Source organism: Hylobates moloch, unplaced genomic scaffold, assembly GCF_009828535.3.
Source record: "Hylobates moloch isolate HMO894 unplaced genomic scaffold, HMol_V3 SCAFFOLD_1, whole genome shotgun sequence".
NCBI classification, from domain to species: domain Eukaryota; kingdom Metazoa; phylum Chordata; class Mammalia; order Primates; family Hylobatidae; genus Hylobates; species Hylobates moloch.
The window spans coordinates 132,950,930-132,958,086 of record NW_026652276.1 but is presented as its reverse complement, the minus strand read 5'-3'; positions in this window follow the sequence as shown (position 1 = coordinate 132,958,086).

Below are 7,157 nucleotides of genomic sequence, written 5' to 3'. Positions count from 1 at the left end.
AAAGATTTTGGACAAAAATTCTAAATGCTGCCAAGGACAGGAGACAGACCTCTGCCTTCTCAACCTTCTCTGGGCCTCTGGGGAAGTCCCACAACCTGGGCTGTGCCCGCTCCTGCCCTCCTACCCTTACCCCAACTCCATCCCTGCTTGGTTATCTTGGTCTGTTTCACTTGTGGCCCCAACATGCCTGGGGTGAACACCCAGGTGCTCCCCACCCAAGCTGAGTAAGTGGAGTAGATATGATTTTTTTTAATGGGCAGAAGGGGCTCATTTATTACTCATTCACTGGCCCCAGATATTGAAATCTTGGATACCTAAACTCTCTTTCATTCCCACTCAGGCACCAGGTCTCTTGCATGGAATAGGCCATCTTAGGTTCCATGTGCCAGGGCTGGTATCTGTTCCCCATCCCACCAGGGCTCACACACAGCCCTGCAGGTAGGGTCCCCAGATCAGCTTGCGTGATGTTGAAATGCAGGGCGAGAGGTCTTGCTGGTGACCTATCACTTTCACTGAGAAATGGACATGGAGAGAACCAGAGTGAGTAAGGGTGTGTGATGTGCACTACAATGGGGGACAAAGCAGACTCCTGCCTTCGTGGAAGTCACAGTCTAGTGGAGGAGGGGTGTCACTAGAAATGGAAAAAGTGCTAGAAGGACAAATAGCAGGGACTTGCTGTAGTCGGGCAAGGGGGTTAGGAAGCCATTACTTGGAAAGTATGGTTTCAAGTCAGAGTTAAGGAAAATTAGGAGTCAGGAAGATAAAGGAGGTGAGGTGATGATTGGAGGAAAAATAAATCTGTCCTTTATCCAGACGTTACCCCATGCTAAGCAGCGGCTGAGCCTTTCCCAGTATCACCCAAGGTAGGATAGTGGGTGAAAAAGACATGTGGACTCTCCAGTAACACTAGTAGATTTTGAATCCTGCCTCTGCCATTTGCTGGCTGTGTGGCCTTGGGCAATTTACATGTCACTCCATTGCTTCTGATAGCAAAGGGGATGATGAGACAGATTGACAAGGTTTAATGTGTTAGGCTGCTGTATGGAGAGTGGATTAGAGCAAGAGTATAAGGGAGAGAAAGATATATCTGTGTTTCAGGTGAGAGTCAAGGTGGCTTGGGACAGGTGTGATACTGGAAGTAGGGAGAAGTGGAAAGTGATGATAATCACTGGATTTGGTTGGTGAGGGTGTGGCCAAGGGTGACCCCCAGGTTTCTGGCTTTTGTTATTATAAGTAACACAGAAGAATGGATGAATCATTAATTTATTTTCTATTTATTATGATATCTATCATCCTGAAAAAATATTTCCTATATATTCAATTTAAAGAATAGTAATAAAATACTTATTTACTACTTAGATCAGTTGAGAAAAAGAATTTACTAATATAGCTAAAGCCTTCGAGTGTCCCATCTTCTCCCCAGAGGTAGTCTCTATCCTGAAATTTGTTAATCTTGCCTTTGCTATTTGTTGTTTTTACTATATATGTATCTATCCCTAAATAATACAGTGATTGGTTTTGTGTGCTTTTGAACTTTATGTTTATTCTGTTAGGGGTTCATTGAACTTTTTCAATCCAAAAGTTTATAGTCTTAATATAATTTGGAAAAATTAATTTAAAAAATCAACTCTGGCTCACGCCTGTAATCCCAGCACTTTGGGAAGCTGAGGCGGGTGGATCACGAGGTCAGGAGATCGAGACCATCCTGGCCAACATAGTGAAACCCCACATCTACTAAAATACAAAAAAATTAATCGGGCATGGTGGCACACACCTGTAGTCCCAGTTACTTGGGAGGCTGAGGCAGGAGAATCGCTTGAACCTGGCAGGTGGAGGCTGCAGTGAGCTGAGATCATGCCACTGCACTCCAGCCTGGTGACAGAGCAAGACTCCATCTAAAACAACAAAACAAAACAAAACACACAACTCTGAATGATTGGTCTCAAAATGATACCAAAACTTAACTGGCACCATGATACTATAGAGAAACGTGTATCCATTCACCCATTGAAAGACATCTTGTTTGCTTCCAAGTTTTGGCAATTATGGATAAAGCTACAATAAACATCTATGGTATATTTTTGTATGGATATAAGTTTTTAACTCATTTGGGAAAATATCAAGGCGCACAATTGCTGAATCATATGGTAAGAAACAGTATGTTTAGTTTTGTACAAAACCATCAAACTGTCTTCCAAAGTAGCTGTACCATTTTGCATTCCCACCAGTAATGAAGGAGAGTTCCTGTTGCTCCTCATCCTCACCATCACTTGCTATCATCAGTGTTCTGGATTTTGGCCATTCTAATAGGTGTGTAGAGATACCTCATTGTTCTTTTAATTTGCATTTTCCTGATGACATGATGTTGAGCAGCTTTACATGTGCTTACTTGCCATCTGTATTAGTCCAGTCTCACATTGTTATAAAGAAATACCTGAGGCTGGGTAATTTATAAAGAAAAGAGGTTAAATTGGCTTATGGTTCTACAGGCTGTACAGGAAGCATGATGCTGGCATCTGCTTGGCTTCTCTCAATAAAATTTGGGAAAATTAAAAAAACAGCTCTGAATGATTGGTCTCAAAATGATATCATAGCCTAAATGGCATCAAGATACTATACAAAAATGTTTATCCATTCACCTATTGAAGGACATCTTGGTTGCTTCCAATTATTGGCAATTATGAATAAAGCTGCAATAAACATCTATGTACATGTTTTTGTATGGATATAGTTTTCAACTCATTTGGGTACATATCAAGGCACATGATTGCTGAATTATATGTTAAGAAACAGTTTGTTCTGGGGAGGCCTCAGGAAATTTAGAATCATGGTGGAAGGCAAAGGGGGCACAGGCACATCCCATGGCTAGAGTAGGAGCAAGAGAGAAAAGGGGAAGGTGCTACACACTTTTAAACAACCAGAGCTCATGAGAATTCACTCACTATGGTGAGGACAGTACCAACAGGATGCTGCTAAACCATTATGAGAAATTCACCCCCAGGATCCCATAACCTCCCACCAGGCCCTACCTCCAACGTTGGGGATTACATTTCAACATGAGATTCGGGTAGAAACACATCCAAAGTGTATCACCACCTGTGTATTTTCTTTGGTGAGGTGTCTATTCCGATCTTTTGCCTATTTTTCAGTTGGGTTGCTTGTTTTTGTATTGTTGAAGTTTAAGAGTTCTCCATCTAGTTTGGATAGCAGTCCTTTATCAGACATGTTTTTTGCAAATAGTTTCTCACCATCCATGATTTGTCTTCTCATTCTCTTAATGTCTTTTGCAGAGCAGAAGATTCTGATTTTGCTGGGATTTTGACTGAGATCGTATTGAACCTATATATCAATTTGTGTCGACAGTGGATGACTGAGGAGCAGTCCTCCAGGCATCAGTGGAGCACAGGCTGGGAGATAGTCTGGCATCAGAAGGGAGTTGCAAAGGCTGGCAGCCTGCTGGGCTAGGAGGGACAGCTGATTCATATTGGAATCTACTCTCTCCTCTTCCACCCACTCTGTAGCCTGAGTCATAAAGAAACCTTGTGGTGCCTTCCCCTGTGCACTCTTGGTACAGCTGTGAACCCTTCCCTCTGCACAGACACATTGACACATGGGGCTTATCACAAGGGACACCCAGAGAGGCTTCCTTGGTGGTGCCCTTGCATGACCTACAGAGTGGCATCCCAGGCAACAGTAGCTGGGGCTCCTTCCCGGGTCAATCAGACTATCTGGTCCTTTCTGCTCTGAAGGCAGAGACCTCATTTTAGGGCTATCAACCCAGGCAGGACAAAAATAAAATACACATTCCAAAGACTCATGTCATCCTCCCCAGAGCTGGGGAACCACAGCGTGGGCAGTGGCCCAGAGGCTGTCCCTCAGATGCGCGGCCTTCCATAGGCAGTTTTGTGACTATCAAATCCTCCTCGACATCTGCCCCTCTGCTGTGTGTGCTCTCCAGGGGCCCAGGGTGCCAGTTCCCTCTAGCCTCCTTCTACGAAATGAAGCTTCTGCAAATGTTCTTCCAAACTCAAATTTCTTGTGGATAAAATTAGATCAGAGAGCTGGTGTTGCCGGGAAGCTGCCTCGAAAGTGGGTGGCTATAGGCCATTAGCGGCAAAGATAAGTTAAAATAACTCTGATAAAAATGATTTTGAATGTGGGAAGCTGAAGCCCTTTTGTCCATTATCCTGAGACCCGGTTATGTCTTTCTGTTATTCTAGTTGTTTTGGGCCTCAAAATTACATCTGTATTTAAACCAAAGTTTTTATTTTTCCACCTAGATAAAGCCAGCTCTTCTCCTGCTGCTCCGGATAAGTGATTCCTCATCCTGTGTACCTCAGCTCCTGCCACCACCTCCAAGAAGCCCTCTCTGATCCCCTCACAGACAGCTCTGCACATCCTCTTGCTCCCTGTCTGCCTCACACCAGCTTCTCTGTCACAGTCGGGTCACAGTTGCTCCCTGTGTCTCCTGCCCCACTGGACTGTGAGCCCCTCCTCGGCAGTCACAGGACATATTGATCTTTGCATTCTACAGAATGTGCACCTAGGAAGTATGAGTCAGAGGAGTGAGCTGGTGCTTTAAAAACCAAAGGCTAAACTGCAAGTGCTGTTCCATAAAAACCCCAACCGCTGGCAAGGGAAGTGACAGGACAGGACAGGGAAAGCAAGGCTTTGGAAGCAGGAACATTTTACTTCTCCTGACACCAAGAATAACCAAGACGTGATTCTCAGCCTCAGTGTCCTCATCTGTGAAATGGGGTCAGTGATAGCAATCTTCCCAGGTCATTTGAGATTCAGGGCACAGACCGGTTCCTTAGAAATGTTAGTTCCTTTTCCTTCCCTAGTTAATAAAAACACTACTATGTTGGCAGGAAAGCCTGGGGCTTAGTCCTGGCTCTGTCACTAACAGTTGTGTGACTTCGGGAAACTACTTTACCCACCTGGGTGCCTGGTTTATTTCCTGTCAACAGGAGGTACTGATTGGTCTCTAGATCAGATTTTTTATAATGCTGATGATTAAAATTTTGAAATGAAGTGTTTCCTGACTAAGAGTTTCAGCCTTAGGATTGAAAATAGAGCCTAGAAAGAAGGTTGTCCACTTCTCATGGATGATGTTGGGGGCTGAGGCTTCAGTGTCACTGTCCTGTTGGGAGTGGCCAGAATCGCTCAGCATTTCACAGGCTTCTCCTCTATCGGTGGAAGAGCAGACAGGAGAGGTTGGTAGAGCACTGGGGTATTCTAATGACAGATTCAGAGGGGACTGAGCCAGGGAGCCCAGAGCAGAAGACTGTTGAAGGGAAATTAGGAGAGAGAATTAGGCAGGTATCCCCCATGGTCACGTTATTTTTAGAATCTCCAAATGATGGAGCTAGAATGGGCCATTTGAGGCCTGCTGGTTTAATCCTCCCTGGTTACAGAGGAGGAAACAGTGGCTCAGAAGGTCTAAGTGACTTGCCAGGTCTCCCTTTCCTGAGCTCTGTGACTCTGCTTCTATTTCAGTTGGTCGTGACTCCAAGGGAATCTTTTGTGTGTATTTTGGCCCTAACAAATACTAGGACTGGTTTTCTTTAAAAAGCTTTCTTCACGGGCACTGTTCGTCTCATGCAGTTTTAATAGAAAACTGTGTTTCTATTTTCCAGCACCATTAGTTGCTATGAGTATAAACTTTCATATTTAACGCAGCATGATTCACAGCAATGCTCCGTTTAAAAATGGGAGAACCTCTCCTCTGGCAAAAATTAGAAGAGAAAAACTAAATGGGAATAGGAAACAATCATTTCTAAACATACGAATAAAAAGAAATATCAATTAGTCTTTCATTTGCTTAAAAGCATAGCCCATTTGACCAACTATTGTTGAAATTCAATTTCTGCACTTTATTCTGAATATTTCAGACCTTTTCCCCCTCTACATAACCACTAGCTCTTCCAGAGCAATTCAGGGACCATGTGTATGGGGAAGGAGCTAGAAAAGTTGTGAGAAGAGAAAAGGCAACTGTCCATACAAGCCCGGGGATCTTTTTAGCCCCCTTCTTCTTTGGGAAACACTGAGATAAGAAGCCTGCTCCCCACTCCCAACCCACAGCTAGTGCTTCTCTGTTCACATTTGGTTAACTCATACCCAATTCATTCCTCAGGTGCATCAGGTATAAATCCGAGAAGTTATCCCTGATGCCCCCATGCACAGTTAGCTCTGCACATCCTCCCACTCCCTGTCTGCCCCATACCAGCTTCTCTGTCACAGTCGGGTCACAATTTGTACCTGGATCTCCTTCCCCACTAGATGGTGAACCCCTCCCCAGCAGCCATAGGACATATTCATCTTTGCATTCCACAGAATGGACCCTGGACTCACCATTCCCAGGCATCTGACACAGACACAGGTACCAACAGCACTCTCTCCAAGGAGAGCCCAGCCATGGGCAATGGAAGAGGCTGAGGGCAGGGGCTTCCCAGGGCCCCCCTAAAGATCACTGTGGAGCCTCCTGGTACCCACCTGGAATAACTATGAGAGCCAACATCTGTGGAGTAGTAACCATGTGATAGCCACTGTGACAAATGCACCACCACCCCAAGAGGATAGGGTTTTTTTTTTTTTTTTACAGTCTCACTCTGTTGCCTAGGCTGGAGTGCAGTGGTGCCATCTCGGCTCACTGCAACCTCCACCTCCCAGGCTCAAGTGATTCTCCTGCCTCAGCCTCCCAAGTAGCTGGGATTACAGGCATGTGCCATCATACCTGGCTAATTTTTTTTTTTTTGTATTTTTAGTACAGATGAGGTTTCACCATGTTGGCCAGTCTGGTCTCGAACTCCTGACCCCACGTGATCCACTCACCTCAGCCTCCCAAAGTGCTCAGATTACAGGGGTGAGCCATAGCACCTGGCTGGGGCTGTTGTTCTTATTCCCACTTAACAGACTAGAAAACTGAGGTGCAGAGTGGCTAGGGAAGTTGGCCAAGGTCTTAGGGATATTAAAAGGGTGGTGTCAGGATAAGAACCTGGGCTGACTGGCTTCAGAGTCCACACTTGTAACCACTACTGAGACTGCATCAAAATGACACATGCAAACTGCCTGGTGCAATTATAGCTAGTGTTAGTAAAGCTATGGGGAAACCAGAACATCAAGTCACTGGAGGTGGGTGTGGGAGTTGGTATATC